Source organism: Pinus tabuliformis, chromosome J, assembly GCF_031772625.1.
Source record: "Pinus tabuliformis cultivar Carrire ecotype Pingquan chromosome J, CPIR1, whole genome shotgun sequence".
NCBI classification, from domain to species: Eukaryota; Viridiplantae; Streptophyta; class Pinopsida; order Pinales; family Pinaceae; genus Pinus; species Pinus tabuliformis.
The window spans coordinates 521,172,029-521,188,599 of NC_142295.1; the positions used below are offsets into that span (position 1 = coordinate 521,172,029).

Consider the following 16,571-nt stretch of genomic DNA (forward strand, 5'->3'; position numbering starts at 1 on the left):
ACTATGTAATCGACTTATTCTTCTCATTCCTAATAAAAATGGTTGCCCATCTTGAAGGCATACCCAAAGACGTAGTCCATCAGGGACGGACTCCATAATCAATATTGTTATCTAGTATATTTGTGTTTTCACTGTTTTCACTTCTATTTGCATCTTAATTATGGTTTATCAGTTGTCATAAAGTGTTTTTCTCCACTAGTTTTCCTCGTTTTCCATGCTTTCGGTTATCATTCAAATCACTAATGGATAATCAATTCTACATTAGTTTTTAGTATATTATCATATCAGATCATATACACACAAGTTTGGTGAGGCAAAGTAGTGTATCGTTTTTGCACCATGGTATTCTAAATACCAGTGGTCCTTACCATTGTATTGGCCCATAGTAATGAGCATGACAACAGATATTAATCTTGACAAATATTACCACTGGCATTGTTGGCTTAGTGGGTCCTGACCCAGGTTCATAGTTAGTTTTTCCAAACAAATCCCTACACTACTGGCCCTTTAGGAATCAATCCGTGGAAAGTGAACTGAAGTCTCACCCGAAGAAGTATGGGGGGATGTTGGAACCAAATTTCCACACCCAGAGATGAGTGTGATGTCGTTTTATGCCCTAGATATGCCTTCGTGCAGATCGATAAGCCTTTGGGGATTATTGATATAACTACCCTTAATCAACTTCTATTCCTTTGCAAATGTTTACGACTGTCTTTCACGGACCCTGAATAGGTGAATCCACTACTTACGCGCATCAAATTTTACATATAACCCAGTAATTACTTAGATTAGCTTAAGTTTTCAATACCTTTAACATACAACAAGGTAATATTCACATAAATAGTTAGCAATAATTGCAGTCATATACAGTATAAGTCATGAAAAGTTGAGCATCGATGCATCATTATTTGATAAACCCATATAGCACAAGGAACATTCATATAAACAAAAGTAGAGAGATAAACACAAGTATTTTTGCAATAATCTTCCTTATTAATACTCATATCTACTTACAGACTCAAGACTTCCCTGTGCACTCAGCTGCAGGGGTCCGCATACTCAACTACAGACTCTACTCTAAGCCACTGCGCACACAACTGTAGAACCTCTCTTCTACTCTAAAAATTATATGCTATTCCTCTTGCTGACCCATTACATTCATCTTCATCTCTATTGCTTGCCTTAGACTTCCTAAAACACACCTATTTATACAATCCCATGGTCTGTGGACCATGGATAGATCTTCAAAAGCTGACTCAACTTACATAAAATAAGGGTAAAACCATTTATGACACTTTAACTATCTACACCCTCCATGACCACAACTTGTTGAGACTTTACATCTTTACACAATAAAACTTGGCCTTTTTCCCCAAAATTGACCCCAGAGGACCCCATCCCAACAGGCCCCCAACATAAAACTCGCGACTCGCCCTCAAGTCACTCTGCTGGTGCGGAGATCTTACAGCGAAGATCCCCTAGCTCTACTCTCACTACTGCTACCTCAGTTGCGCTCTGCATGGCTACCTGCTTGATCTGCTCCACTAGCTACTCTGTTGCCGGTCCTGCACTGGCTTCCTTAATTTTCTGTTGCGTACTTTGTAAATTTTCCAATTTATCCTGAACGTTGGCGGAGATAATGTAGGCCTCCTCCAACCAATACCCCAATTTGGCCTTGAGGACTGCCTCTCTCCTCTACACTGCTTCCCCTATGTAAATAGTTGTCTCGCCTCCTGCAGCTTAGCAAGGTGTTGTGTGGCAGCAATGGTGCATGTTGTTGCCCTTACCTCATCATATTGTTGCTGGAATTCATGAGCTTCTATGTTATGGGCCTGGAGGGTGGGATATTCCTCCAGAGTCATGAATACCTCCATTTCTTGCTCAAAAAGTGTGGGACAGTCTACAGCAACGGAACCATCTATTGGCTTAATGGGTCCTGACCCAAGTTCAGAGTTAGTTTTGCCAAATAAATCCCTACACTACTAGCCCTTTCGACACCAACCTATGGAGTGTGAACTGAAGTCTCAACCGAAGCAGTATGTGGGGATGCTGGAACTAAGTTTCCGCACCAAGAGATGAGAATTATGTAATTTTATGCTCTAGATTTGCCTTTGCACAGATCGATAAGCCTTATCGATATAACTACCCTTAATCAGCGTCTATACCTCTGTGAATGTTTACGACTATTTTTTGTGGACCCTAAATAGGTGAATCGACTACTTACACACATCAAAGACTACGTATCACCACGTAATTACTCAGATTAGCTTAAGTGTTCGATAACTTCAACATGCAACAAGATAAACTTAGCATAAATAGTAAATAGTAATTGTGTTCATATAACAGTGTAAGTTGTGTAAAATCATGCATCAATACATCATTATTTCATAAACCCATTATAACATAAGTCACATTCATAAAAACAGTAGTAGAGAGATAAACACAAGTATTTCTACAATAATCTTCTTTATTAATACTTAGTTCTACTTACAGACTCAAGACTTCCCTGCGCACTTAGCTGCAGGGCTCTGCGTACTCAGCTGCGAACCCTACTCTAGGCCTTTTCACACACAGCGGCAGAGCCTCTCTTCAACTATAAGACTTCTATGCTTTTCCTCTTATTGACCCATTACATTCATCTTTGTCTCTATTGCTTGCCTTAGACATCCTAAGACACAAACATTTATATAATCCCATGGTCTGCGGACCATGGGTGGATCTTCAAAAGCTGACTCAACTTACATAAAAGAAGGGTAAAACCCTTTATGACACTTTAACTATCTATGCGCTCCGCAACCACACCTTGCGAAGACTTTACATCTTTGTACAACAAAACGTGGGCTTTTGCCCCAAAATTGACCCTAGGGGATGCCATCCCAGCAAGCACTAATGTATTTTGGACCTGTGGTATTGGATAAGGGATAAACTATATAAAGACGTGAATGTCAATGTACTAAGTGTGCAAGTGAAAGGATTTCTGATGAATATTTCAATCTGAAGTATATTTACATTGTAAGGGCCATAATTGTCACATAGATCTGAAATAATTATGCACCAACAAACACTGTCATGTATAGCCAACACGAAAGACAATCTTCATTTGTTCATTCTCTGTCCAAAATCTCAGCTGATATGACAAATTTTGGCTACACATTTCGGACTCAACAGAATCACTTTCCCCACTATAGTTGATGCTTTTAGATGTTGGAGCGATATGAATATCGAATGGCGACCCATTCCATTGTTGGCCATTTGGGCCATATGGAAATGGCGGAATGGAGTTATTTTCAACTCAAAATTGGAATGTAATTTAACATTTTTTGAATCTATCCTTCATATGCACAATTCCCTTTGTTTACTAAAACAATCCTGGTACAAATGTGGGAAGAAGGCTCAAAAAATGGATCCTTTGGGGTTTCCGCGTGCCTATTTTGATGGGGTAGCTCAACAAGGAATGTGTGCATGCGGATTTTATATCATCCCTACTGATGGACAGCAGTTTGAAATATATTGGAATGAAGGGGCTAGATCCAACAATAAAGCTGAGCCTTTGGGTCTTGCTGGTCTTCTAATCTTTTATGAATTTCTCAACATACAAGAGCTGAAAATTTTTGGAGATTCTAAGATGATTATTGACCATGTTCAGTAAAAACATGTCATAAGGAACAACAACTTATCGGGATGGCTCAACAGAATTGAGACAATATGGAATTGCAGGAAGGATTACTCGATTGCCCATATTGACAGGGGAAAAACACAGTTGCGGATGCTCTATCGAAGAAAGGTCTCTATTCTTATCATGGTGTATGGATGATGTGCATCTCAGTGGACAACAAATCCTTCCATGTTCAGGAATTTCACATGCCAGGTACTTAACTCTCATTTTTCATAGTCATCAATCTGGTATGTATCTGAAACCTTCAATTTTGGAAGACTTTAGTTTATAATCTACATCTTGCTTTCTATCTAATTAATGCCTCAAAAGTTGCCTATATTATGCTGAACATGATGACCAATCTAATGTTAGCATTTTTTATCAACCCATATATATTGGCTTGAATTCCATAATTCAGCTATAACATGTATCCTCCATCTTTCTTATCATGTACAAATTCTCCTCTATATATTTTTATAATATAAATATTACTTTTTTTCGTGTTGAAAAAAAAATGATGGATCGAGATCATGAGACCTGAAATGACTATTCATTGCACAATATACTCATGGATTGACTATATCTAAGTACTGACACCTATTTTTATCTTTGAATATTATCATCTGGGTCTTTCTGAAGTTCTGGAGAGCTGCTCAATTTTAGGTCAAAATTTGCAGATCTATATGCAATTTGGTGTCGGGAAAAGCATGTATACACTCGGGTTTTCTTCTTCAAAGTCACGTATATAAAGTAAGGGTTTATGTTCATAAATTATTGATCAAACTAATTAGTGATGTTGCTTCTTTACTATCTGTCAATGGTGTCCTCATGTTGATCTGGGTTGAGTGATAATGTTTGAAGTAGAACTGATTCAATGATGAAGTTAAATTTGCTTATATGATTGGTTGAAATATTATTGATGTTGTTTACCTTATGAGGGTTCCATACGCTAACATAACTTTTCAAAATATCTCTGGTCAACTCTGTGCCTAATTCAGAATTACAATTTTTTAGTTTTCAGTATATTAAGATCTGTACGTGGGTTTCTCTACATAAAAGCATGTATGCACACGGGTTGCCTTAAGTGATGTAGTGTATACATTTTGGCATTTGTATGATCAGGGTTTCAGTTGATTCTATCCGTTGATATAGTATTTTGAGTTCAGTGATGTGTACTGGTCATAGTGATCTGACTGTTCCAGTTGATAGGTTGAGTTTTGATTAAGTGTCAGGTGATTGGGTTTCAGCGATTGGTTGATTCTGAGTGTTAGAGATTGATGATTATGTTATAGTGATGATTGATCATAAGTGTTGATATTGGATCCAGTGTGAAAATTCATGAAACATGGTCCATGGATGGTGCTGAGGGTTGGAGCCTTCAGTGAGGAAGTCGAAGCTTCTTGCAAGTAGTAGTTGGTGATCAAATCAAGGGCTCAAAGATCTGTTCGAGTAGGAGTTGGAGAATGAGTGAACGTTGTAGGCTTCAGTAGGTAGGTGCCTCCAACTGGTATGAGTCTGCACCAATACAAAAATGTAAGAAGTTTTTGATATTAATAAGTTTTGAAGACTAAGATGACAACAACGGTAGTTTTATCCAACATTGGGTTTCCACCTTAAATCTTGGTGTTCATGTGTGTTACTTATGTGTGATACTTTATTTTGTTCTTACTGCACTTGTTTATTGTTTATCAAATGACTGATAAATCCCTTACATTTTGGTTCAAGTTTAACAGATAAAGAATTAGTTTTTTTACAAGTTTACTGACCATACGCTAGTTCCTTTTATAAAAGCCGTGTTTATACGCTAGCTGAGTTCAGTCATGTCGCGTATACATTTCAGAAAAAATAAAAAATAAAAAAATAATAATTATTGTGAGTTTTTAAAATACTGATTCACCCCCACTCTCAGTATTTTTCCCAACAATTGTATCAGAGCAGGTCCTTCAAAAGAAGCTTGATCACTTGAAGGAAGATCTCCCAAGATGACCAATCAATATGGATCAACATCTATTGGACCACCACTCTTTAATGGAAATAATTTTATATATTACAAGACAAGAACCAGATCCTATATTTTATCTCTAGGAGAAAATGTTTGGGAAATTGTGGAAGGGGGTTACCAATATCCAATTGCAGTTCCCACAGATGCAGTAGAAAAGAAGACATATGAAACAAATTCCAAGGTTGTCAATGCGTTATTAGGAAGTCTGACAGAATCATAATTTATTAAAGTTATGCAACTAAACAAAACAAAAGAAATATGGGAAATAATCATTCAAAGCTATAAAGGCAATACCAAGGTAAAAAGTGCTAAACTTTAAACTCTCAGAATTCAATATGAAACTCTCAGAATGCATAATGATGAAATTATTACCAGTTTCTTTCTACGTATAGATGAGATTGTAAATCACATGAAGACATTGGGTGAAGAAATAAAGGACACTACTTTAGTAGACAAAATCTTAAGATCTCTAACTCCTAAATTCGAGTCAAAAGTGTCTGCCATTGTAGAGAAGGAGGATTTGCAGACTCTTACTATTGTTCAAATTCATGGGATTCTAGCTTCTTTTGAAATGAGGAAAGGCGATCCCTTAGAAGTCAAAGAAGCTGCATTTAAAGCATCTACCAAAGGAAAAGAAAAGGAAGAACACAAGGAATCATGATACGTATCAGAAGAAGATGAGGTTAACTTTGTAAAGAAAATTCAATTGGGCACTAGAAGGTTCAGAGGTAAGATTCCCTTAAAATGTTTTTCTTGTGGTAGAGTCGGTAATTACATTGCTAAATGTCCTCATAAAGACAACCATGAAAAAGGGAAGGATACTGCAAAAGGTAATAGGAGACTGTTTGAGAGTAGAAGAAGTTATTATACTCATGAAAATACCGATGTCTTGTCAAATAGTGAAGAAGGTGAATTTGGTCAAGATCTTAGATTACTCATGGCTTTTGAGAAAAATACTAGTGAGTGCAATGATAAATTTGTGGATGCATTAGAGTAAAAAGATTTCTTTCAAGAAATTACTCAACTCAAATTTTTTTTGGAAGAAAACAAATTAGCCATAGATACTTTGAAGCATCAACTCATAGAAAAGGAAAAACATAATGAGAATTTAGAATGTGAAGTAGTAAGTCTAAGAAAGGAATTTGAGAAAATAAAAAGTATGAATCTTAGATTTGCTAAAGTATTTGTAACCTTAGATGAAATTATCAAGGTATAATGCTCTCCTCTTATGAAGACATGGCTTGGATACATTGGAGAAACATCTCAAACAGAGAAGTCTTTAGCCACCACCAGATGCTATCTAAATGCAGCAAAAACTAGTCAACAAAGCTTAATTAATGCAGCAAAAATCAGTCACCAAAGCTTCAGTAATGCAGCAAAAATGAGTCACCAAAGCTTCAGTAATGCAACAAAAACCATTCAGCAAAGCTTCAGTCGTTAGCAAAAGAATAAAGAAACTCTACAGGTATATCATGTTCACTCCAATCCAAGGATGATCAACAACAGAAGAACCACTCGAAAAGTAAGCAACACCAGAATATTCTATGATCAAAGAAATTTCTTCTTTAATGTAAAATGTTTCTAATGTCATAATTTTGGTCATAATGTTTCTCAATGTGTTGCATATAAAACTGTCATGACTATAGAGGAAAGAAAAAAAAGGAATGATACATGAGTCTAAAAGAACTCTTATAATATCTTCTCATATCTTATAGACGAAACTGAATGCTCATTTTGAAATAAATTTGGACATGAAGAATCTGAATGTAGGAGAAAATTACAGCCAACATCTCAAAAGGAGAAAATATCAACAAATTCTAAGGTATGGAAAAGGAAGGACTTATAGTTTGAAAGTTGTGGAATAGAATTATCTGCAGAAGTAAAAGAAAATAAATGGTACATTGATAGTAGATGCTCAAAACACATGAAAAGTGATAAAGATAAATTTATTTTGTATAATGCTTTAGAGAAAGAAAAGAATGTCACTTTTCGAAATAACTCACCTGTTGTCATTAAGGGTAAAGGTTATGTTTTTCTAAAAGAAAAAGTTAAAGATGTTAATCTTATGTATGTTGATAGATTAAAGCATAACTTTTTTAGTGTTAGACAAATATGTGATGAAGGAAATGAGGTGGTATTCTGATCAAAAGAATGTGTGGTTCGTGAACTTGACACAAGAAAGACCATAATAAAAGGAACAAGAACCCCAAGCAATCTGCATATTTGAAAGGTGGCCAAGAAAAATGTTACCTAGGTAAGGAACATGAAAATTGGTTATGGCGCAAAAGGTCGGGACAATAGGTTTCACTTAAATAAGAAAATCAAGCAGGCTCAAATCTGTTCGTGATATACCCTACATAACCATACCAAAAAGTACCATATGTAACTCATGTCAATTTGGTAATCAAACAAGAGTTCAATTCAGTGCCAAAGAAGGATCAACAGGTAAACCTCTTGAACTTATACATACTGATTTCTATGGACCAATAAGGAAAAAGACACGTCGTGGAGAACAATACTATAGCTTATTCATTGATGACTTTTCTAGAATGTGTTGGATTGGTCTATTGAAACACAAATATGAAGCATTTGATAAATTTAAAGTATTCAAGGAATTAGCTGAAAATGAATTAGATCTAAAAATCAAATGTCTCATATCTGACCGAGGAGGAGAATACATATCAAATGAATTCTTTGATTTCTATGAACAACATGGCATAAAAATAAAATTTTATGTAGCTAAAACTCCTCAACAAAATGGCATCGCAGAAAGAATGAATAGAACTGTTCATCAAATGGCTCGTGCTATGCTTGATGAGTCGGAAACTCCTGACACCTTCTAGGGTGAAGTTGCACATACTGCAGTAAATATTCTCAACAAGGCTCATGTTCATGTGAATAGTTATAGAAATTTGTATGAACTTTGGTATGGTAAGCCTCCCACTATAAAGAATTTTGGAGTTTTTGGAAGCAAATGTTTGATAAAAAATAATGATGAAAAACTTGGTAAGTTTGAAGCTAGAGTAGATGAAGGAATACTTCTTGGTTACTCATCTAGAAGAAAAGGTGTTATCAAGAAAACTAGTGTCCATTCAGAGCTGCTAGTCCCACTAAGATGGGTAGCTATCTTAGAAACAAACAATTTAAAGTCACTTGTGTTTTCCTTTATGAGAGATAGATGAGAGAGAAGCAGAGTGTACCAACCTCAGTCTTTCGCTAGTCTCCTTGCTTGTTTCCTCTCTCCTTTTATAGAGCTTTCACCACTCCTTTCTCACTTGTCCCATTTCAAAGAACACCTATAGAGTCAAGGCAAAAAAATACCATCAAATCATAGAGCTCTATAACCATAAAAAATGTAGGATCAGATGTACATTAACCATATAAATGCATATACAAATAAAAGATTCAGAGATATACAAGCATATGGAGGAAAACTCAAATAGCTTTATTGATAGAAGTAGTAGAATAGAGGATTACAACCAAGTTGTCTGATCCAGCATCATCCTCCTAGCATGAAAGTCCTCTTCACCTCATACAAAGCAAGATCACCCAACAATGTCTTCAAAGAGAAACCAACATCACTTCCTTGCAAAATACAAAATTCCATCCTTTGGATCTCTAGGATGAGGGATCCATATATAGATGTTTGCAGGTGGGTGAGTCGGCTTCTAGGATTTTGATTAGTGTCATTTCACTGATAGTTCTTGGTTCCACTTGGAGATTTCATGATCTCTTACTCATCCTGGGTGAATTCAGAGAGGCAAGTGTCACAGGGGAAGTTTCTAGAATATTCCCTGGGTTTCCACTTAGCAAACTACCTCTGCCATTTGTCTACTCTCACCCATCACACCCTAGAGAAGGCTCTTTCAGTATGCATTGCACCTAGCCAGTGTTATAGTTAGTATGCATTGCACCATTAGCATTGACTAGCCTGTATGGTCCAGTTTTGACCAATTCTGAGTAGTTTTTCAGGGAGAACTTCTGGGAAATGATGTAATCAGCTGACCTTGCTCCTTTAGGGTATGAAACAACACTTTTAGGGGTTTAGAAGCCCTTGGTTTATGTACATATGTGATTGGTGTTGCGGTGCCCAAATAATTCTATAACAGTTTCCCCCTGAAGCATGAGGTCGTAAATCTTTTGATGTCGGGTGAAATGCTTTATAATGAGGATCCGAGGTTTTCTGAATTGGAAGGTGACCTATAATAAGATATAATAGAATACATTATCTTCATAATATTTTCATGATCTAGTTGAGGTAGGCATTCCCATGCTCAACTTTATAAATTCATTTTCATGTACATAAGACAGACAATCGTCTGTGTGGCAGACTGATGATTCTGGTAGAGCCATCATCCCTTAGTTTGGATGATTATCTATGCAGCTGTTATGTACATTTGATGTCTTTATTTTCCTAAATATATCGTAGCTCGGATGGATGAAACTAGATCTGTGGTCTTCAAACTCGTTCAATCTTCGCCCGAAGTATAAGTTCGTCCATGTGAAAAGATGTTCTGATGTTGAACATGGAAAGACATCGCCTGATTACTAGCCAATGATGTAAGCTGTTAACAGGCGCGAGAGGAATCACTGATAATGATAATGACCCTCAAGGTACTGCAGTACAATTCACGTCGTGTAAATACATGTGTCAATGTCAAACACCACGCAAAATAATTTGGTTGAAGGCCACTGATGTAAACCTGTCGCCGGAAGTGAGAAACTTGCCGTTGAGGTATGCAAGCTTCAAAGTACTAAAGGGTTGTTCCTAAGTCAGCTTCTTGGATAATGAGCTGATGTCAACAAGAAGTGACCCATCATAGGGGGGTCTTAATGAATCCCACATCTACGACACAGAACAAATTATTTTGTGGAGGTGAAAATGGTCTAATGATACAAGGTTCAGGGTGGTGGTCATGAAAAATGGAGAGTGAAGGTATTGCAGCGGATGAGACATTAGCTAGGTTGGTGAATTCTCTGAGCGAATTCTCTTGAACATATCGGTGACACTGAAATGGATTGGTAGCGTTAACCCCAAAAATGGATGGTATGGATGACCAATGGTGATATGACCGATGAACAGAATAACCCAACCTGACTCAATCATGGTGATGGAGTGAAAGTGTCATGTTCAAGAGCGACCTGCTACCAATAAAGTTCTTCAAGTTTTCTTCCCAATTTTTCCCCAGTCATTGCTGACCAGTACCTCTTTATTTTTGTCAAGCTTGAGGAGGATAACAAATTCTTGTTCTATAATTTTCCCTTCGGGAAAACCTGTCGCTATGTTTTAACAAGCCCAGCGACAGTGAAACTCGCTCTTGTCTACATGGACAAGTTTGTCGCTATTGTTTTAATGAGTTTAACAAAAAACATAACTCGGTCCTTTTCAATTTTAGAGAGTCTAAAAAGAGATGTAAAGGAAACTCCAGTGGTCCTTTTCTGTAATGTAATCCCTTGAGTTCGAAAAAGTGTAAAGTTATACGAAAGGGATGACTTTTCGATAGTTTTAACGAGCCGAACAAGACAAGCACTCGATCTTTTTGTGTAATGATCCCCCAGGTCCAAAAAGATTAAAATCTAGAGGAGGGATGGCACTTCCGATCGCTTTAACGAGCTGGAGAGGCCAATTTCTTGGCAATCTTTTCATATTTTATGAGTTAGATGAAAAGAGCTTGAAGGAGACTTTTTTTTTGAGGAATGAGTGATGTTTTCGGATAGCAACTAGTTCCAGGTAAGGTTTGGAACTTTTCAATCATGGCAGTGTAAAGAAGGTGGCTAATAGAATCACTCATCGTAGCTATTCCTCAAAAGGGTAAACAATCAAATGGAGGCGTATGATGGGCTAAAAAATAGTGCAGGTGATGGTAAGAACACGACCAAGGTTCAAAAGTTGATAATTATGTGATCGCAATGGTTATTTACCAAAGGTGGGTTCATTTTTTAATGAGCTTGAACTCTGGTGGAACATGTGCTCATTGCTAGGTTTATTTTTTAATGAGCTTGAACTTTGCGTAAACATGCTCGTGTCCTTTTTATGTAAGCTAGGAATGACCAAACTATAAAGCTAAAAAGCTAAAAATGCTAAAAATCTAAAAATGAAATTGGTCGTTTTTGTTTGCATAAAAAGATTTGCATGCCCCCAGCATAAAAAGTCCTCAGTAACCATATGGAAACTTACTATGGTTAAGCAGGATGATTTTCTGTCAATACTTAGACAAAACACTTCCTGCACTTTGTCTGCCAAATAGACAAAGGTGAAAGGTCACCCAGACCAATCACATAACTTACAAGGAAACTTATCTCTACAATTGGGTTTGTTCGCAAAATAGACAAGGGTGCATGCCCCCTAAGCTTCGTTACATTCACCAGACTACTCGCAATAATTAGGTGGATGGAATGAAGGTTCCTTTATGAGATCAAGTGAAAGACTTGACTTGGAACTTTGCTCAGCCTTGTTTCTGGGAAAACCGTTCATCTAAATGTGATGGTAGTCCAAGGACCTCTAGATTACAATCTAGTCCTTGGGTGTGACTACATTTATAGCATGGGAGCTATCATTTCCTCACTCTCTCGAGTGATGTGTTTTCCACATGAAGGCAGAGTGGTCCAGCTCATAGCCCAGCTTTCGTTCATTGGTTCAAACACAACTATTAGTCAAATACTATCCCTAACTGGTCTTTTTGCACAAGGAATGTCTCATCAATATCCAATCTATCCATCTGATGATCACGAGTGATTCGGTGATTGTGACTGAAACGCAGGAGGCATGTGCCCTAGTCTGCTTCGGTAGAAGAACCCCAGATATAAGGTAGGTTTCCACGTAAGAATATGACTCGTTTGACAATCCTGTCTGTTTAGGATAATGGATAAGTCTGGAAAAGGATTCCTCCTAAGATTTCATGCTGGGAGGATGATGCTAGATCAGAAATCTTGGTTGTAATCCTCTCTTCTACTACTTCTATCAATAAAGCTATTTCAGTTTTCCTCCATATGCTTGTTGTTGGGCCTCAAAATAGTCCCTATTTTCACTCCATTATTCACCAATATCTTCACATTTTACCTTCATGTCACCTCCATTCCACCTCCACATCATTACATTTACCTCATTATTGGGTCATAACTATGCTTTTCCAAAGTTTATTAATTCTTAACATTTTTAAGTGGATTTATGGCTAAACTTTAGAAAATAATATGCTTATACGTATACCTAACAATTAGAATGAGTTTGTTGACATGTGTAGGTACAAAGGAAGCTTCCAGGGCATCTTTATGTGGCCTTGAATGATCAAATTCGAATTTGATAAGATAAGCCTCATGGAAAAGATCATGATCTCATGGAGAAGATCATGGACCTCATGGAGGAGATCATGGAGGATAGGGTTATGTGTCTAGATGGTTGAGATATGTATGGAACTAAAAGAGAGATTAGTGGATCATCATTATGAGTCTGTTATCTCATCTCACTGTATAAATAGGAGTACCTCCTCCATTCCAAAGAGAGGACTCTTGGAGCATTGTATCCAACTTATGATGGAATAGAATAAAGCTTCATTTTACATATATTTTCATTATGTAGTTTTAGATATAAGTTGTACATATATTTCCATTATGTAGTTTTAGATATAAGTTGCCTTAATGTAGTATATGGAATAGCTTGTCACTTTGTTCTTAGGAGAATTGAGCTCACTCTAGAAGGATCAAAGGAACATGTTATTTCATATTAGATCTTATTTCATTTAATTGCTTAGATGTTTGAGGATTTGTTTGTGATTGATGAATGAGTTTTAAATTAGAATCTTATCAGCATATGAGAGGATAACCAAGGGTCTAAGTTAGGCTCTCTCTCTATTTGATTTGCATGATAATTGAAATTCATTCTTTTGCTTTTAAGTTTCAAGTTATTTCATTTCTTATGCTTATGGATGAATCTTAGTTTAGTTTGGATTAGTACATGAGAGGACAATCAAGAGACTAATTTAGTCCTTCTCTCTTTGAATCTGAACAACAATTAAAGTTCATTCTCTTGTCTTCATTTCAAGTTTCTAGTTTTATGTAATCAATGATTTCTCTATGATACTGTAGGGAAGGACAACCAGGACCTCCTTAGTTAGGAGCCTCTTCCCTTGCATATTATATTGAATCGTAAATAATTTAGCTAGACATAGAGTTAGTTGCCTACTCCTGCATATATTTTGCTGGCATCATCACAAGCTTACGAGTTTCCCTGGTCGATAATTTAATGCAGCAATTTAAGCCCAATAAATTGCCCAACATTTTGGCGTCGTTGCCGGGGATGGTGCTAAGGGATCAGGCATTAGGAATTTAATTCAGTACTAGTATTTTTCTTTAGAAAAACTAACTTGTGAAACCTGGTGACAGCAGGATCTTCACAAAGGAGTTCAAGTTTGAGTTTTCTGATGTTTTAGTATTTAGCTAGTTTTAAATTTAGTCCTTTTTAAAAACCCCCCCTGCACAAATAAAAATAAATCAAGCGATTAGTATGCTCTCTTCCTGCGCTTCGTGCGATCAGGAAGATCAGAAAATCTATTGATTTATTCCAAATAAAAATACTCTTGCTGGAGAACTAATCTGCAATGCGACAATAAAGAATTTTGTGAATGAGTGAAAAATCATCTTAAAAAAAATAAAATAAAATTTTAAGATAAAACTTAATCTTTTTAAATTTTAGTTTTTTAAATAAAAAAAAATAAAAAAATAAATAAAAAAAAATTCCCATGTAATAATATATATATATATATATATATATCATATATTATTATTATTATTATTATTATTATTAAAAAAAAAAAAAAAGAAGAAGAATTGACTTTCATTCTTTTGTTTTTTTCATGAACGATGAGATGGATTGTTATGTGGAGTGACTTAGACACTGTCCATGGCTCGAATTGATATATTGAATGATTTCCACAATACCATTCCCTCCATACCGCCGAATCATTTCTCCATTGGCATTGGTACTACCTTTTTGGTGCATCCCTATTGTATTACGACTCCCAACCAAATGACAAGGCTCATTATTTCGATATGTTGCATTTCGATTGATGCTGGTAGGCTGTGGTTTCTTTTTCCTATTGAACGACCAAGGAGAGTCAAGAAGGCGATTAGGGTTTAAGTCCACAAACACTGGAGAGCGTTTTCTTCTAGCTTATTTCTCAATAGCTCGCCTGTCATTACCAGGTGTACTCCCTTAAGAGAAGGAGAAGACCCTATTTGTGAAAGGATTTTCTGCCATGGCGGGGTTGCACTCTGCGATTGGAAAGCGAACACGCTTGGAAAATGATCTTGCGGATACCAATGACAGAAATAAGAGGCGGAACCCTGACAGTGCTAGAGAGCAAGCTTGGCCTGTCGCTGATAGTGCTGTGTATCGCATATTGTGCCCTGGTAATGTTGTCGGAAATGTTATAGGAAAAAGGGGGTAAAGTAATAAGATCTTTGAGACAAGAGACGCGTTCGAAAATCAGAGTTGCAGATGTTGTTCCAGGCATTGAAGAGCGCGTGATAGTAGTCTTCAGCCCACCTCCCAGCAAGGAGAAGGAGAAGGATAATGAGAACGGGGATGAAAACGAACCTAGTTGTCCTGCCCAGGATGCTCTTCTTAGAGTCCATTCTGTTATTGCCCAAGAATCTTCTGTTAAAGATAAAGATAACGACGCTGACAAAAAGGGGCAACAGAATGCTCGTTTGCTAGTTGCTAACAGCCAGATTGGAAGTTTGATTGGAAAAGGTGGAAATAACATTCAAAAATTGAGAAGCGAATCCGGTGCACAAATTCAGATACGGCCAAAAGATGAGTTGCCAGGCTGTGCTTTTAGTTTTGGTGAAGTCGTTGTCATATCTGGAGATGCAACCGCTGTCAAGAAAGCACTTTATGCAGTTTCAGCTTTTCTGTATAAACACCCACCTAAGGAGCAAATTCCTTGGAGTCTTATCTTACCTGCAACTGACCAAAGTTCAGCCGTTCCTGCTGGGGTGCCTGCATTACCTCCGCCAAATTATCTTCCACAAGGAGATTCACTGTTTGCACATCAAAATGTAGGTGCTCCAATTCTTGGTTATGCCTCACATTTATCAGGACTTGGGGGATATGGAAGTGAAGCTGGAAGTGCATGGCCTCTTAGTAACGCTACTCTTCCCATTCTTTCAAAAATTGGTAATTCTGCTACTAAGAAAAGTTCTGAGGAGTTTTTTATTCGAGTACTATGCCCAAATGATAAAATTGGAGGGGTGATTGGTAAGGGTGGCAATACTATCAAAACCATGAGGAAGGATACAGGAGCAAATATTAAGGTTGAAGACGCACAAGCAGAGTCAGATGAACGTGTAATTGTAGTTTCTGCAACAGAGTTGGCTAATGATGGTGTTTCACCTACTATTGAGGCCGTTCTCCAATTGCAAGGAAAGACTACAGGAACCACTGATAAAGACGGTGCCATTTCTTCAAGGACTTCGGTTGCTCAATCCACTTCAAAAACGTTGTCAACAATTGTACCTGCGGTTTCAGTTTCATTTGCTGAGATGGGGCAAATGCTCAATCCATCCAAAATCTTCATATGCCTGCAATCCCGTTTTGTTTTGCATTTCTTTTGGTTTGTTTTGTATTTTTAGGTTTATTTTGTTTTTATTTATTTTGTTTTGATTCTGCTTTAATGTTTGTTATTATAATTATATTAATATATTAATCTAATTATAATATGTTATAATATGTTATGTTTGTTATGTTATTTGTATTAATATGTTGATATAATAGTTTTAATATGTTATCTTTTTAATTATAATTTGTTGTATATATTTGTTAGTTATGTTATTAATTAATGTTTGTTATAAAAATTGTATTAATATATTAATATATTAATTGTATTAATTATATTAATATATTATTATCTTTTATAA

At 36.5% G+C, this 16,571-nt stretch overlaps 1 pseudogene; it reads left to right on the top strand.

Moving 5' to 3' along the window:
* The first annotated feature begins 14,716 nt into the window (after window positions 1–14,716).
* LOC149228040 (KH domain-containing protein At4g18375-like) lies at window positions 14,717–16,286 on the top strand (annotated as a pseudogene).
* Window positions 16,287–16,571: the final 285 nt, after the last annotated feature.